The sequence below is a fragment of the Ambystoma mexicanum genome, chromosome 5p, assembly GCF_040938575.1.
Source record: "Ambystoma mexicanum isolate Mex_15411 chromosome 5p, UKY_AmexF1_1, whole genome shotgun sequence".
Classification (NCBI taxonomy): domain Eukaryota; kingdom Metazoa; phylum Chordata; class Amphibia; order Caudata; family Ambystomatidae; genus Ambystoma; species Ambystoma mexicanum.
The window spans coordinates 977,361,777-977,379,436 of record NC_090930.1 but is presented as its reverse complement, the minus strand read 5'-3'; positions in this window follow the sequence as shown (position 1 = coordinate 977,379,436).

The following is a 17,660-nucleotide window of genomic DNA, read 5'->3' as shown; positions in this document are numbered from 1 at the left end:
CCTTGCATAAGAGAGTGGTTGAAGCGTTCTATTGTACCATTGGTCTCTGGGTGGTAGATGGCTGTCCTATGATGATCTACCCAATGCTCTCCAAGATGGCACCCAGGATTCTGTAAGTGAGCTTAACCCCATTGCCTGTGAGAAATTTCTTTGGAAAGCCCTCCCTTCTTGAGAAATGGGAACACCACCTTTAAATTAGCCTTGATTACAACTTCCGCCTCCACCCATTTTGAATAGAGATCCATGAGCATTATAAGGTACTTCTTATTGCCTCTCTCACCTTTATCATCTCCTCTATTTCAGAATCTAACCCTGGCCAACAATAATTAGCCCTGAAACTTCCCTGTTTTTTTCATCGAGGTGCCCTTCATGGACTACTTCCACCAATTTACTTCTCATACCGAACAGAGGTATCAGACATCCCCATTACACAGAAAGTCCCTTCTAGACTCAATTCATCCTTAACTCTGTGAAACGCGCCAAGCATGTCGTCACTAGTCCACCCTGCCAAATTATTTTGCACAAACTCTTTGACTCTAGTGAATTCCAAAACCTTCCTATTTGCATCTTTCCACTCTTGCTCACGGAAGATGTTGTTGCACACTAGAAACATTTGTTTGTCATGCTCTTCAAGTACTTCACAATGTTCTATTTGGCTCTGTTCCCCAGACCTGGAGAGAACACCTGCCAGAATGTTTGCCTTACCTCAAATGTTTTCTAAAACAAACCGATGTCCCTGAATGATCTACCCCTCAAAAATTCCTTCAATTCCTCTATCGCCAAAAATTATGCTTATGGCTTCTCTTTCTATCACTGAGTAACGTTCTTCAGCACCCTTTAACACCCATGATGCAAATACTATTCCCCTATCTATACCTTCTTGCTTTTGCAAAAGGACTGCATCCAGGCCTGAGCCACTGTAATCCATCATGATGATTGTCTCACACCTTGTATCAAGGTTCCTTAGCGCTGGTGATCTCGCAATAGTGTCCCTTATATAATCAAATTCTCTCGGACCCTCTCCTATCCAGTTATATTCAATACCCTTTTTACATAGTACTCCAATATTTTTGTATCAATCTGCAAAATGCCTAACAAACTTGAAGTAATACTCCACCATCCTTAGGAAAGACAACACTCCTGGATTATCCTTTGGTGTTTGTAATGTCAATATGGCCCTTGCTAGATCCTCTTTATAGTCAAGCCTTTTCTCACTGAGCCTTTGTCCCAAATAATTAAAAGATAGACCCCATTTCTCCCTCCTCAAAGTAAGCCCATTCTTAGAAAGCATCTGGAGCATTTCCCTAAGTCTTTCACGCCTAGAAACATTTTGTTGGTCCAACTCCACTCCTCGCAGCGGCCGACAGATGAATCTTACCCGCTCAGGCGACACCGGCCCGAGGGCCTTCCTATCTCCACTTCACTACGGCGTCCTCGGCACTGGGTTCCAAGCATACTGCACCTGGACACCAGGTCCAATATGCTTCTAGCTCAGGGACCTTAACAAGCTTGTCACCAGTGTTGTAAAGGATGACAGCTATATCACTATGTTGGTACCAACAAATATGTGGCATCTTGTTCATGCGGTCCGTGGCTGAGGCAGTCCTCTTTCAACGCCTTCACCACTCCAACTCCTTAAGATTCCTAATCATAACACTTGACCACATTCTAGCCTGGGTATCCATTCTACTCTAGAATGTGGAGCACCATTTAACTATATACAAAAGCGTGTGAGGTTTATGAACGCTATGCTCAACTATACACAAATAAAAGAAAGTACTTTAATCATATAACAGATGTCTTTGATATTATGTGATGAAAAAGAAAAAAGTTAATGGTGAACATCTGGGCCCATTAGCATCGAAGTTACACAGTCCAAAAACGTTGCTATGGGCCTTTTGGGGCTACCCTCTGCTATTGTGTATTGCCTGATGCGTACACATTTAAAAAAGCTATTCACTGAACTCAGTGCTGGTATGTGAATGGATACATTTATAGGCGTAATATTCACTGAGGCATTCAAGACTACTCTGCAAAATGTTTTGGAACTTGTAATCCTCACATAGACTGCAGCTCTTTCCAAATTGCTTCAGAGATTGTCAGGGTCTTTAAAAGATATTCCCTTATGCCCTGATAAACGTTTTTCCATTGCCCTGCATTTGTTATGATGCCATATCTGTGTTCTCTTATTGATAGGGCTGCATTGTTTAACTGCCAATGCCTATTCTATTAACAGTTGGTTAAACATTATACTTTTTGGTGGGCGAGGGAGTGGTAGTGGTTGGCCAATGGTCGCATAAGCCCTGAGCTCCGCGTTCTGGTTCCATTACATTTAATTTATCAGTGGATAATTGTAATCAGCTTAACCGACATACCTTTTTGGGGTATCGAACTAAAATGTCACCCTCATTTGTGCCCCCCGCAGTCGCTGCAACTTTGGAGGTGCACAAAATGAGGGTGACATTTACTGCCCCCAAGCAGAGCAGGGGTTGCGGGGGTGTCCCCCTCTCTTCCTGGGCGCTGTAATGTGGGTCGGGGGTTGCCGGGGTGTCCCCCGCTTACCATTTCGGAAAGCGGGGGACACGTAAGAAAAAAATAAAGCACCCTGCGGTGTCAGCTCCAACCCACATTAGTGGGAGGAGCTGACACCGCAGGGATTGCAGAGTGTGGGCAGCACACACAGAAGTGTGCTGCCCTAAAGGTAAGTGGGGGATGCGGGGGTTGGGAGGGGTAATGCAGGCCAGGGGAAGCGGGCACAGTGATCCGTATTATCACTGCGCCATGCCGTAACTGCCATCTGCATTTCCGGCGTTGCAGTTGTGGGCGGCGCAGTTATCACATAGAGCTCATTTTTGGAGGCTTTACAGGAGGTGAGGAATGCTGCAGAGGACCTTTTGGGGTGACTTAAAGACCTGTTGCTGTGGTCGTGTTCTCAAACAGCTCAGGTAGTGAATTGAGCCAATCTTCGGCCATGGCTGGGTGAGTAGGCGCTCAGTGCTGTAATTCTCTCTGTAGTGAAAAGGTCCCAGAGGCTACAATTCTCTGCGGGCACCAAATAATAGAGAGAGTTCGAGGAGTGGTGGATGGGGGACAATTAGCAGGAGCCTGAGTGCACTTGTTGGTAAGCACAGTCGCCCAATCGTAGTCATTCTTCCATGTTAACCATTGCCTCTTAGATAACAACATCAGCAGATAGCTTTAAAGTCCTTAACGTTATTTAAAGCAATAGACATTGGACATCTGTACACACTTACGAGCATTGAACCCACTGCTCACTGTTCTTAGAGAGGCACAGATCCATCCCAATGATGAGGCCTAGCCAGGCCGAAAAACATGTCTGGGGCTGCTGTTGGTACTCTTGTTCATTAGAGAATTACCTAGCATTTCAGTGGTGGACTGCCCTTTGGCAGGACAAAGACTGATATGTTGTGGATATTTCTCTTCTGTGAAAGGAATAGTGAGCTAAAAATCAGGTTGAGACTACCCCCGACAGAGGACGGTAGAGAGACTCCCAGAAACACCCCTGTTTTCATATTAAAAAGTAACTTTAGGTATCACCCTAAGTTACTAGTGTAATCCAGACGTGAACCCCTTGTTCACTGTTCTTAGAGAGACACAGCTCCACCTCACTGATAAGGCCTAGCCAGGCCAAAACACTTGTCTGGGGTTGCTGTTGTACTCTTGTTCATAAGAGAATTGACTAGCATTTCGGTGCTGGACTGCCCTTGGGCAGGACAAAGACTGATATGTTGTGGATATTTCTCTTCTGTGAAAGGGATAGTGAGCTAAAAAATCTGGTTCAGACTCCCCCCCGACTGAGGCTGGTAGAGAGACTCCCAGAACCCCCCTGTTTTGCATATTAAAATAACTTTGGGTCTCACCCTAAATTACTAGGGTAATCCAGACGTAGACCCCTTGCTCACTGTTATGATATGATATAGCATTTATAACGCGCCTATACACAAGTGTTTCAAGGCACGACGAGGCAAGGGAGGGGGAACACAGGGAAGACAGAGACATTGATCTTACTAGGCCAGGTGACATTGAGATCGTGCAAGTGGAGGGGGCGTGCTGGGGGAAGAAGAGGGGGCAGTGCAGTACATAGGATAACAGTAATAAATAAAGACAATACATAAAAAGTGCAGCCAGATGGTGGCAAGTGCAAGGGTAAGTACAGTGATCAGGTGTCAAGTGCTGGTAGGGGCTGTAGGGAAACAGATACAGTCCCAGAGTGCAAGGGTTGCCAGGGGGCAGTGCAGGTGTGCAATTGGAGGGGAGGGGACCTGGGCCCAACATCAGAGGGTAGTCAGGTAACCAGTGCACATTCAGTTTCAGCCAGGAGATCAGCAGGGGAGTGGAGGAGAGAAAGCAGAAGCAAAGAGGAGGGTCTTGAGGTGCTTCCGGAACAGGAGATGGTTCTCAAGTTTCAGAGAGGCAGGGAGGCTGTTCCAGACAGAGGCCCCAGCAGAAGAAAGAGATAAACCACCAACTTGTTGCTTGGAGAAGCGACTGACCCTGAGGGAGTTGGAGGCGATGAGCGAAGAGCTCGAGAAGGAAGATATTTAGGAAGAGAGAGTTGAAGGTATCGAGGCCCCAGGCCCCAGAAGGCCTTGTGGACAATGCAGAGTGTTTTGAACTTAATCCATGCTGCCACTGGGAGCCAGTGCAGAGATTTCAGTCCTGGAGAGATATGATCCCTTTGCTTGAGGCCAAGGACAAGTCTTGCAGTTCTGTTTTGGATGAGTTGCAGAGGGCGGGGAGTAGAGGCAGGCAGACTTAGAAAGAGGCTGTTACAGTAGTCCAGCCGAGAGAGAACCAGTGCTTTGGAGACAATGAGCTTCTGGGGGAAGGAGAGAAAAGGAAGAATACTTCTGAGGAGGTGCAGCTGGTAGTGTGACTTCTTAGAGGCGTCAGAGATATGCGGAGAGAAGGAAAGTGTGGAGTTGAAGATGAACCTGAGGTTTTTTGCCTCGCAGGTGGGAGCAGGAGGAGGGCCAAGAGAGGCAGGCCATAGAGCAACAGGAAAGGAGGGAGCAGGTGCGTTGATGAGTAGAATCTCGGTCCTACTGGCATCAAGGCAGAGATCATTGGCGGCACACCACTCCTAGATAGCAGACAGATAGTCAGAGAAGAGAGAGGGAGAAGAGGTGACAGAAGGGAGCCTGTGAATGAGTTGAGTGTCATCCACATAGCACTGAAAGATGAGGCAGAGAGCGGCAATGTGGTGGCCAAGAAGTGCCAGATATTGGTTGAACAGCCATGGAGAGAGGGTAGACCCCTGGGGAACACCACAGGAAGAGATGCAGTTAGAGGAGATAAAGGACCCAAGTTGAACCTGGAAGAGTTGATCGGAGAGGAAAGAAGTCAGCCAAGCCAGGACCTGATCAGTGATACCCAAGTTATCATGGAGACGGTTCAGCGGGATGGCATGGTTGACTATGTCAAAGGCAGAGGAGAGATCAAGTAAGATGGGGATACAAGGGGTGTTGGAATCAAGGTTGGAGAGCAGGTCTTCACGGATGTTCAGTAGAGCAGTTTCCGTGATTTCTGCAGCTCTGAAGCCAGACTGATGGTCGTGGAGACAGCCAACAGCTTCAGTGTGAAGATTAGGCTGGGAGATGGCCAGCTTTTCCAGGAGCCCAGGAAAGGAGTGACGGAGATTGGGTGATAGTTACCTGGGCAGGAAGGGTCGGCAGAGGGTTTCTTAAGAAGAGGGTGCCCAATGGAAGGGAAGATTCCAGTGGTGAAGGAGTGGTTGCAGAAGTCAGCCAGAGCAGGAGCCAGGGTGTCAATGTGGTCCTTGATGGTTTTGGCGTAAAAGGGGTGAACCTGTTCTGACGAGACTTTCATACATCGGACTTGTCTAGAAACCTCGTCTGGGGAGAACACTGGAAAGGCAGAGAAGGAGGGAGGAGAGGTAGCCGAAGTAGGGGTGGGGGAAGAGCAGGCAGAAGAGGGCGGACACGCTGTGTCGGAAGCGGCTGTACGAGCGAGCGAGACAGTGCAGCTTGACACATTCTCGTTGCCCTCTAAGTCCTTTCCTCTAGCCTTTCTCCCCCATTCATTCTGAGTGGGTGCTGGCCTCGGTGAGGACGGATGGACAGCCGGAGCTCTGTGGAGTACTACAACTAAGAGTGCTATTCTGAGTGGAGATCGATAAAGAAAAGAGATAAGAGATCTCCTGTTTTATGCCCCATTCGTTACTCAGGAGCCTGCATCAGTCTGCCCGTGAGTCCGAGAGTCTAGGATTCCAGGGCTCTGTGTCCCGAGCAGAGGCCGAGGCGGAGGCCGAGGCGAGTGGAGGCTAAGGGTGGTGAGCATTGCTAGGTGCGGTATGCGCTTGTTGTGCCGTCTGCACCATTCTTTGATCTCCATTCTTTTCTGTTGGTCATAGCGCTGCCTCTCTCACAGCCCGTGTATTTTCTCTGGTTAAACTACGTGTTCTTTGGTCTGCTGCAGTGTTAAACAAAGGCGAGGAGGGCCATGTCGATTGTGGCGCTTCCTTGAGGCAACCTCCTTGCACTACATTGCGTTTTTGGCAAGAGTGGATCTTTTTACTTGAATTGCCACTACCTTAAAGTTCCCAGCCAATCTGCATTTTTTTTTTCTTCTTTCTTGCCAACACACCCAAAGTTGTATAAAAGGTGAAGCTCCGCCAGACTGTACTGGACTGTACTGGAGCTGCACAAAATAATCGTGATAATTGTGTTGTGGAGTCAGCAGGCTTTGTGCTCCGGTGCTCTTCCGTGTGGATTTTGCTGCGGCTGGAGCCACATGCTTATTCTGCTGCGGGAGGGTCCTTGAGAACTGGTGAACTGTGGCAGCGGGTGGTGCTTTAACATCTGGTGAACTGTTGCCGCCCAACTCCCGCCTACTCGGAAGGTCACACCCCTCTACCCTTACCTAATCTCCCTTTGTAGCAGAGTGGTGCTGGAAGGTGTCGACGAGTGGTGGTGAAGTGGTGCTTTACTTCTGGAAGTCATCAAAAGAATATGGAAAAATTGAGATCCTCTTCCCTGCATTGCATAAAAACCCAACAGCAGGTCAGAGCCCCTTGTTGACGACTGTGTCTTTCCACAAGGGAATGATTCAACAAACTCAAGGTTCTGAGGGTGGTTTTGATGCCCATGATAAAGGGGGGCGCCCACATCCAGGACCGTTGATGTTGGGGGCAGGGCCTCAGGCCAAGATCCCAATCCTTCACACATCCCCAAGTTCCAGTGTCGTGGAAGCGCATTTGCCCCCCATGGAAGAAAATGCTGTGGATAAGAGGATAGGAAGTCCGACCAGTGCAGTGCTTCCTGAGCTGGTTGCCCCTGTTCCCAGCATTAATTCCTGTTTGCAACTAGCGGCCTTGAGTGTTAATCCATCAGGCACTAGGGGAGAAAACGAGGAGCTGGCGAGTAAGCTGGCCAACGATCTCTTGGACCTCACGGTTAAGATTGCTAAACAAAAAAGACTACGTCTGTCCAGGGTGAATGATTGTTTAAGACTCTTGGATAAATCCCTCCTGGAAGCAGAGGAACTGGTGGATAGAGAGACTGATGAAATATTAGAGTCCGTCTCACCGAAGGAAGGGGAGTGCCATGTACTGTCTGAGGGGGATGATCCTATGAATGTTTCACCAGTGGGAGCGCCGGCCAGTTCTATTAACAGCCTCAATATACCTCCGGTGGAAAATAGCCCGCCGCATAGGAGGGAATTATGGCCGACTACCTCGGGAAGTGAGGTGCCAACGGAGTCCTCCTCATCAGGGAGCATGTCTCCCGATTACTCCCCCAGGATTCATGAACAACGAGGAAGAAGAAGAAGAAGAGTCATGGATGGTGGGCCAGGAGTAAACCTAATGCAACTGCAGCAACTTGTGATGGCCTCCTTGTCTATTTCCCTAGGGCCTTTCACGAAGCTGTATGAGAATCTAAATTAGTCCATTCAAACCCAATCAGCTTTGATTGGTGGACTCTTAGAGAAAATGCAAAACATGGATGCTCTGGCAATGAATGTTGATAAGAGACTCAATATGGCAGCAGAAACCTCTCTTATGTGGCAAAATAGACTATGCGATTTGGCTAGCCGTGAATCAGTAGATAAGGCCCTCATGATGGAAGCCCTCTTACAAGATTGTAAGTGGATGAGGGCTCAGATGAAAGGGTTGACCAAAATGCCATCTCTCGTTAAAGAAAGTACAGTCGAATCCTCTACGATTCAGCCATCTGGGCCTGGCGGGCAAGAGCCAGTGGTAGATCTGACAGGGGTTAATGAAGCCTCTGTAGCGAAGAACGTCTTCTCTGTCTTCAATTCAAAGAAGGACCAGAAGGCCGTGGGGATAATGGAGGAAGGCCCGCAACAGGATATTTTGGAAAGTGCCACTGGTGTTCCACAGGTGAAGCAAAAACTAAAAGTGGCGAAAAAACCCAAAAATATGCCATCCAATGCAAGAAAGAAGGCGAAGGGCTCTCGCGCCTTCCTTAGGAATATTAGATCTCCCCCATGCAACTTAGCCTTCCGGCTTCTAAGAAACCTAGGCGTGATCTGCCCCCCCCTACCAGACATCTCGACAGGGGAGCTGAGCCTGCTGGTTCAAGAACTTGAGAGAGCAGATGAGGATGCCCAATGGAAAGATGTGATTAATTCAGAATGGGAATTAATTGAAGGCCTCTCGGAATTGTGGGCCCCTGTGATGCATCTGGAGGACCAAATGATAAAGGAAAAGTCCTCACGGGCGGCAGCCCATGAAAAAAGTCTGCCGCTGGGCCATAAAATGGAAGAAAAATTGAAGCCCAGTGAAGCATCAGCTCTTTTCAAAAAGGGTGTGAATACGTTGGAAAAGGATTTAGGGATCTTAGAACACTTGAACAAAGACGGATGGCTGTGCTTAGTGTACCTTCTAAAATTAATGAGAGATTGGACAAAGTCAGCCAAAGACCCATTGATGAAATGGGTCTTGGTTTGAGGTCCTTGGAGGAAATTAGAAGAGGTGGTTTCGGTCCCAGAAATAGGAATCGGTCAGCTAAATCCGGTATAAACAATGGCCCAGACAAGGAACTGAGATGGAAGGTGGCTAGGAGAGGGGGGAGGATTGAAAAGCCCCGGCTCCCCCCGAAAAAGGAAGAATTCAGTCCGAAGGTTTGTTTGGAAAGGACGGAGAGCGACTCCAAGATGTTCTTGCTGAACAGAGGAAATGTTGTGCGGTTGGTTAACACCATAACCCCGAACATTAAATTTGTGACGAAGGATATTAAGATCGTGGAGTTTGTTGAAGAAAAAAGATAGACTGGATCATATTACATCTCTCCTCCCAAGTTATAAAGGATTCCTTGTTGGCACTTAGAGATAAATTCTTATCCTTCGGATTTGAACTAACGGATTTTCATGCCCAATTGAAAAGGAACTGGAAAATGGCGACTTCAACAAGGGCTCCGACCACTAGAAATCCAACTCAGGGGGTTGAAAAGAGGAAAGAAAGTAGTAATGAAGGATCCAGGAAGCAATTTAAAGAGTTGGAGCTGGAGGTTAATAAGAAAGATGTACATTCACAGAAGTTTACAGTTGCGAACCATGGAGAGTAGAAGGATTTAAGTTCTGCTACCGCTACAACATCCTCCTGGTCATGGTTAGCGGGGGCATTGGGTCATCCTGGAGGGCGTTAGACTGTTAGGGAAAAGGAGCTGAACCAATTGAGGATAGACTCCTGGAACACTAGAAGGTTTTGAAGTTTGTTTGGGGGTGGGATGCTGGCTCTGAATGATCTTGATATCCTTGTGTTCCAAGAAACTTGGTTAAGGGAGCCACCTCAATGTGATGGGTATGTGGTGTTCTTAAACCCAGCACCAAAAGGGCTGTTGGGCCGCCCTTTTTCGGCCTATTGATGATGATGAAGAATGACTTGAGATGCTCAGTGACGGCCACGAAATGCCCCAATCCCTATGTCCAGGCAATATACCTAAAGAAAGAACAGGAGGGTGGGAACTTTTTTTGGGTATTGCTCAATGTTTATTGGCGAATCAATATGGGGAAGGACTTCGACTTTACGAATTCTATAACCAACTTGATTGATGAGGCTGTGTGTGAGGTGGAAGGAGTTAAGATAGTGTTGTGTGGTGACCTCAATATTAAATTGTTGGATAAGACTAGGACAGTGTGTGATAAGAAGGAATGGAAGGAAATAGAGAATGAATGGATGCTTAGCATGAAGCTGCATGAAATGCACTTGGTAAATGGTCAAACAGAGGGAGATATTCCTGGTCGCCCGACATGGAGGAGTGGATCACTGACATCATGTATTGACTACTGTTTTATCTCGAAAAATCTTAAGGAGAGTATTGAGAAATTTGTGGTTAGTCCCCAGTCCATCAGTGATCATGACTTACTGACCATGTGTTTTGGAGGTGTAGGAGTTAGGGGTTTGACGGATGTAATGGAAGAGGTTGAATTTAGGAGCTGTGGGCTTCGTCTAAGATTGAAAGATTATGAGGTCAGGAGGATCAATAGAGATTATAATAGCCAAGTGCTGATGGATCCTGGGAATACGGAATATAGGGGTCTCCTCAAAGAGTTCTCTAAGCCTGGTGTACGGAAAGGGGATTTGCCATGATCAAAAAAGCATGTATATGACCAGGATCTAGTTACAAAAAGAAAAGCTATGCGCAGAGCATTGAAACAGATAAGGGGTGACTCCTGCTCTGGGAAAAAAGAAAGGATAAGAAATATTCGTCAGACCTATAAAAATTGGTGTAGAAGCACACAACATTTGCGTCTCCAGTAAGACGCAGAGTGTATGCTGCAAGCGGTCTGTAAGAAAGACTCCAGAGCTACATGGGAGTTAATCAACAATGGTGGTGTATTCCGCCACGAGAAGTCCTTGGTGATGGTGGCTGAGAGAGATTTGATCAGCCACTACAAATCCCTGTTTTCTGATCCGGGTGAGGGTCTGGCTACTCCCAAAGTCATGGGTAGGGATGGATGGAATTTTGCTTTAGATGACCATGATGTAAGCCTTATGATTCGAAAACTGAGTGCTTCCCCCGTGGTGGGACCTGATGGGATCTCGAATTATGAATTAAAAAAGAACAAAGAACATTGGGCAAGTGTTGTTCTAACGATGTTTAGACAAATCATGATTAATAGATCCATACCTGAGTCTTGGAAGGAGGCCTTAATTGTGCCCATTTTTAAAAAGGGCGATAGGTCTGATCCCAAAAACTATCGGCCTATCGCCCTTTTGGATGCGATGGGAAAGCTTTTTGCAACGCTTCTTCTGCGCGACCTGAAAAAATGGGCGGAAGGGAATGGAATTTTGGACCCTAGGCAAACAGGTTTTGTAAGGGGAGTAGGCACCTCCTTAAACCTCTTCCTATTGAATTTACTAAAAGAAAAGAGCTTGGAGAAGGGATTGACACTGTTCTTGGCCTTTATGGACCTCGAACAGGCGTTCGATAGTGTATTGAGGAATCATCTGTGGGCGAAATTGCGTATGTGGGGCTGTCCGGTAGATCTAGTAGAACCTATTGAAGCGCTTTATACCAACACTTTGGTCCAAATTAGGCTGTGTGCAAAGGGGACATTATCTAGTAAAATGTTCACCTATTGAGGCTTGAAACAGGGATGTGCTCTTGCGCCACTCCTGTTTTGCCTATATATTTCTGACTTGGGATTGTCTCAGGTTAATGTTCGTGCCTTTCCGCCGACAGTTAACGGAGCCCAGGTACCGTGGATCCTCTTCGCGGACGACCTGGTCTTCCTTGATTGTACCCCCATAGGACTTAAGCGTCGTCTCCAAGCTTTTGAATTGTACCTCAAAAGTAATGGTATGAAAATTAATGCAAGGAAATCTAAGATTCTGCCGATGAAGAACGCAAGACAGGTAAAGAAAGATAAATGTACCTGGAGTGTGGGAGGAATCCCCTTAGAGACGGTGGTTTCAATAGTTTACTTAGGGGTTACTGTCAATAGAAATGCTAATGAGGTTGCTCACTATGAATACCTATGGCAGAGAATGATTCCTTTGGTCAATCAGGGCAGGTTAGACCACCGGAAATTTGGTAAATTCACATTAATACCGATCATTACCTTTTACAAGCAGAAGGTGGCACAGATCCTAACCTATGGAGCTGAGCCGTTTTTCCGCTTCTCATATGATTGTTGGGAGAAATTGGAGGGTCATTTTTGGCGTAAGAATTACGTCTGCCGAATGATCTCCCAATGTGTACAATTAGGTTTGAATTGAGACTACAGTCTTTGGAATCATTGGTAACTTGGAAGACGGTATCGCTATATAGGAAATGTGCCCTGGAGAGTGTTGAAAAACCATTTAAGATCTTGGCATTGGATAATAGGGTGGTTAAAGGACCATTTGGAGCATGGCGTAACAAGGTGGAAGCCCTTCTGTGGGATAAGGATGTGTCCGTAAATATGTTACTGTGTAATCCAATGAGTGTGAGAAGGAAGTTGTTGCTCAGAGATTGGATTACCACTCTAGATCATTGTGGTGGTCGGGGGTTCAGACAATCTCTGTCCGTTGAGTGGGGGAGAGTTAATAAACTTCAGAAGTTTATGATCAAATTCCCTTCGTCAAAATATTGTGACCTTCTTCTCAGATGTCGTCTAAACATCCTACACACAAGAGAGATTTTGTTTAAGACGAAAATGGCGGGGGTGGAAAATGCAAACTGTTGGTATTGTAAGAGTATTTGCCAGGTGGAAACCTCGGAACATCTGGTAATGAACTGTGAAGCTCGGATTGAGACCCGAGCATTCTTTCTAGATGAACTCATATGGACAAAATCAACTCTTACAAGTGGGGAATGGTGGAACTGGATGTTAATTGGTGATCAGGCCCGCTTGGTTATTGCTGCAATGAAAATGCTTGATGTTGTGCTATCCGATCAGGGGGGAAGAGCAAGGGAGGGAGGGTGTTAATGGAATTTTGAATGGATGTTGCTGATTTCAACTGTCTAATGGTCTGTTTTCTGGGGAATTAGTGGGATGGATTTTGCTCTAGCTCATGGATGATTTTTGGAAATCAAAATGCTAAAGGTTTATTTTTTTGGTGGAGTGGATTTTGTTGTAGTTTGTGGATGTTCTTTTTGGAACAGAAATGTTAAAGGTTTATTTTAAGTTAATTATTGTTTTATACATATTTGACTTTTAACCAATAAAACATATTAAAAAAAAAAGTAGAGGGAGGAAGGGGAGACGAGAGAGAGGATGGGATGTCCTGAGTTTTAGAGATGAAATGAGAAACCAGAGCCGTGCAGAGGGCCTGGGAGGGGACAGGAGATGTAGACACTGCAACTGACCAGCTTCTTGCATATTTTAAAGAGTTCGGCCGAGTTGTTAGATGCCGCAGATGCTGGCTTGGATGTGGGCTCTCTTCTTGGTGCGGACAGAGAGCCGGTATTGCCTTTGGAGCAGGCGGCAGGCCAGTTTGTCAGAGGATGTACCTGAAGCACGCCATTTCCTCTCAGCCACCCTGCACTTGCATTTATCGGTGGTGAGGTCTGAGTAATACCAAGAGTTGCACTTGGCTTTGGGCTTCAAGCGGATCCTCATGGCAGTGGCAATGACATCAAAAGTATCAGATATAGCAGAGTGGAGCATAGAAAGGGCTGTGTCAGGGTGTGAGTCAGCAAAGGGGGCAGGGGGAGGTGAGAAAGTGGCAGCAAAAGTCTCAACTGACAAACGCTTCATGGGTCGAATGACTGAGAAGGTAGGTGGCAGTGCTGGAGTTGGCTTGGCCTGAGGGGTGGAGAGGGTGAGGTGGGAGGAAAGGAGAAAGTGATCCCTCCAGGCGAGAGGAGTGGTGAGAGGGATAGAAAGGGGAATGTCTGAAGAGATCAGAACATCCAAAGTGTGCCCTGCAGAGTGAGTTGGGCCAGAGGGGAGAATAGAGAGTGAGAGAGAGTTTCAGAGGTCGTGATAAGACTCCAGAGGAAGAATACTCCAGGTGGATGTTGAAGTCTCCAAGAAGGAAGAGTTGTGTGGTCGAGGCCTGAGGGATGAGGAGACGTCTGCCCACTCAGAGTGGAAGGAGAAGATCTGACCAGGTGGCCAATAGATGGTAGCCACATTAAGGGAATGGCCAGGAGGGAGAGAAAGCCTGCAGACGAGGCATTCGAAGTAATGCCTGCCTAGTAATGACACAGTTAGGAATCCACTCAGGGAAGATCAGGGCTACACCCCCTCCGGAACAGTTGGATCTGGGTACAGAGAGAATCTTGTAGCCATGAGGGAGGAGAGTGCCAAAGTTTGTGACAGAGCTGGCTGTGAACCATGTCTCGGTGAGACCGAGGACATCGAAGTCGAGTTCCTTCAGGAGGCGGCAGATGTCAGAGGAGTATGTGACAGCTGAGTGGGAGTTGAGAGTGGCAATATGGAGATGGTTGCCATTCTTGCTAGACTTCTGGGGAGGTGTACAAACCAGAGGTGTGCCCTCCGGAAGTTTAGAATAAGCAAGGGGGGCAGAATAGGAAAGGGGAGAGGGCAAGGTAGCCAAGGTGGAGAGAGCAGGGTGAGGCACGGAGGCCGTGGGGGGGGAGCGAGGGGACAGCAGGAGAAGAAAGGAAATTGATAAGGCATGGGAAGCATATATAAAAGAGGAGGAGGCTGGCTTGGGGGCCTTGGACCAAGACGGAACCATTCAGGTAAACATTAATGGTGACCTTAGAAGAGTTGAAGGAGGCCAGGAGGAGCTCCCACTGGGTGCCACCATTAATGGGAGAAGAAGAGAAAGGAGAGAGCACAGAGACCATATGTAGAGTCCATAGGTCTGGCGAGGGGACGATAAAGAGGATGTCGGTAAGGGTTTGCCTGGAGCAGGTACTGGTAAAGGTATCAGCGATAGGGAGGCCTGGGTTGGAGACAAGGATGTCCTTTTTAAACTTCTTCCTACCAGATTTAGTGAGGAGAGCAGGATAGTCGATAGAGAAGCAGTTAGAAAAAATAGGAGCGACAGAGAACACCATAGAGTAGGTAGAGAGAGGAGAGAAGAGGAAGGGAGTGGGAAGGAGTGGGTGGGGGGGCGGGGAGAACACTAGGAAAGGACCCAGGGTGGGGCGCGAGCAGATAAGACAGAGAGATGAGACAAATAGACAATTGGACAAGACAACAGGAGCTTAGATAAAGGTAGAAAAGCTCACTAGGAAAAGGCCTCGGTTTCAAAGTGCAATTTTAAATACTTTTACAGTGCATTTTTAAATACTGGAGAAAACACACCTAAAGTCTAAGTATCTGCTATGTGGCCAGATTATTAGGGTAGAGTGAAGGCTCTATACCTAACCCGGGCCACTCCTACCTTACTACGTTGCTGCTGGTTGACAGCTGGCCACTGGCTTCCCCTGCTGACAACTGCAGACATTAGCTGGAGCCGACCTTTGCCTGGGCGCCCTTAGCCGCATTGGCTGCTCGGGCAGAGGGCTGCCCTGGCAAGGTTGGTTGAGATTAGTGACACAACCTATCAGGAGAGTGGGGCTGGCTCGGAGTGGTGAGAAGAGAGGGAGGATGGGAGGGCTCTGGGGCAGGCACACAGAACCAGGAGGTTCGGGGGGCTCAGGGCGGCCTCAAGGTAGGTGCACAAAGGTAACAGACACAACACGGAAAAACAGTCCCAAAAAGCAGTAAATGTCTCAGTGAGCTCTTAACCCTGTGCAAGCAGCAATGAAGTGGCTGCTGAGATGAGAAAACAGAGGGATAGACCCTCTTCACAACACCAGGCCTCACACCCAAGCAGAGCGAGGATGGGAGGCCTCTGGAGCAAGCACACAAAACAAGGAAGTAAGGGAGGCCACAAGGCTTCCCCGAGGTACGTGCACAAAGTTAACAGACACAACACAGAAAATCTGTCCCAAAATGCAGTAAGTGGCTCAGAGAGCTCTTACCCATGTGCAAGCAGTAATGAAGTGGCTGCCGAGATGAGAAAACAGAGGGATACACCCTCTTCACAACATTGGGCCTCACACCCAATCAGAGCAAGTATGGGAGGGGTCTGGAGCAGGCACACACAACAAAGAATTTCGGGAGGAAGAATTTCGGGAGGCCCTAGGGCAGCCTCGATGTATGTGCACAAAGTTAACAGACACAACACGGAAAAACAGTCCCAAAATGCAGTAAATGGCTCAGGGAGCACTTACCCCTGTGCAACCAGCAATGTTCTTAGAGAGGCACAGCTCCACCTCACTGATGAGGCCCAGCCAGGCTGAAACACGTGTCTGGGGTTGCTTTTGGTACTCTTGTTCAGAAGAGAATTGCCTAGCATTTCGGTGCTCGACTGCCCTTGTGGAGGACAAAGACTGATCTGTTAGGATATTTCTCTTCTGTGAAAGGGATAGTGAGCTAAAAAATCTGGTTGAGACTCCCCCCGCGAATGAGGGTACCCTTTGGGAACACCACACACAATTAAGACTACAAGTGTAAGTACAATTTCACCTTTGGTACAAGTCTGTACTACACAGTAAAGTGGTAGCAATGTCTGAGCAGCCAGACTTATATCAAGAGCAAGTGAGCAGTATCAATAGATACACATAGGACAGCAATTACCATGATTAAAACAAACGCTGACTCGAGGATTCTGAGTAAAAGAATATACATTTATTTACGCATCCGTTATTAAACATTCCACTATTATCAAGCAGTTTAGAAATCATAATCTTAATACACCACACCACTCCCAATAGACTCTGGACAAGTTAAGCTCAAAATGAAGTGTGAGGAAAATGGCACTCCAATTAATTAAAAGGGAGGGAAAGACAAAGTTAGACAAAAACTGAGCAGTACTAACAGGTAAGTAAGCAGAGCAATCTAGAAAAAGGAACTACAGTGAGGGAATCAAATCAAGAGGCTTAGTTCCAAAGTCAATGGGACAAAAGTCTTTTGCTCAAGATCACACAGTTAGGGTAGTTCGTGGTTAATTCTTTGCCAAGAGTTCAGAACAAAGTTGGTCAGGGGAAAAGTTACTTTAAAGAATAGAGAAGGACAAGCCCTCAGATTGGCGTAAGGTTTCCCACACTTTCACCGCGGATGTACGAAACGAACATCGGATTTGGAACAGTACCTTAAATGGAGAAGAAGCTGTAGATGAGGTGGACGTTCCTGGCAGGTCCAGCAGGCTCACGGTTCCTGAAGCGACTTTCGGACTGACACGAAGTAGGAAGACTGGAGGGTCCTGCACTGCCCAGGGAAGAAACCAGCAGCAGAGCAAAACGGCAAATTAAAGGTGTGCTCCTTAAAACCCAAGCAGGGTCCGACTTTCCTGGCTATCCGGTTCACTGTAGCTCTGTACAGCAAATTCGACCAGAGGAGGGATGCCTGGCTTGCAGTTTGGTGAACTGGTTGTTCCCACCAGCTCAAGGGGAGAAGATTCTTTGCAGATCTTCCCTGTCGACGAAGTTTGGAGATTCTTTCCCGCAGCAGGGCTTCACTGGGAGGTTCAGTCGTGGTAGAGGTCCTCTTCTGTCTGCTTCTCTTCGGTTCTCTCGATCCAGTGGCGACTCTGCCTTTCCAGACCCAGAGACCTGCTTTTTATGCAGTTTTCCCCCATTCACAGAGCCTGGCTGTCAATCACACAGCAGGGTGGCTGTCCTGGCGGGACAGTCACCTAGCCAATCAAACAGGAGTGTGACTTGGGTTAACAAGGGAATCCAAGGCAGGGGTCCTAAAACCCCTCC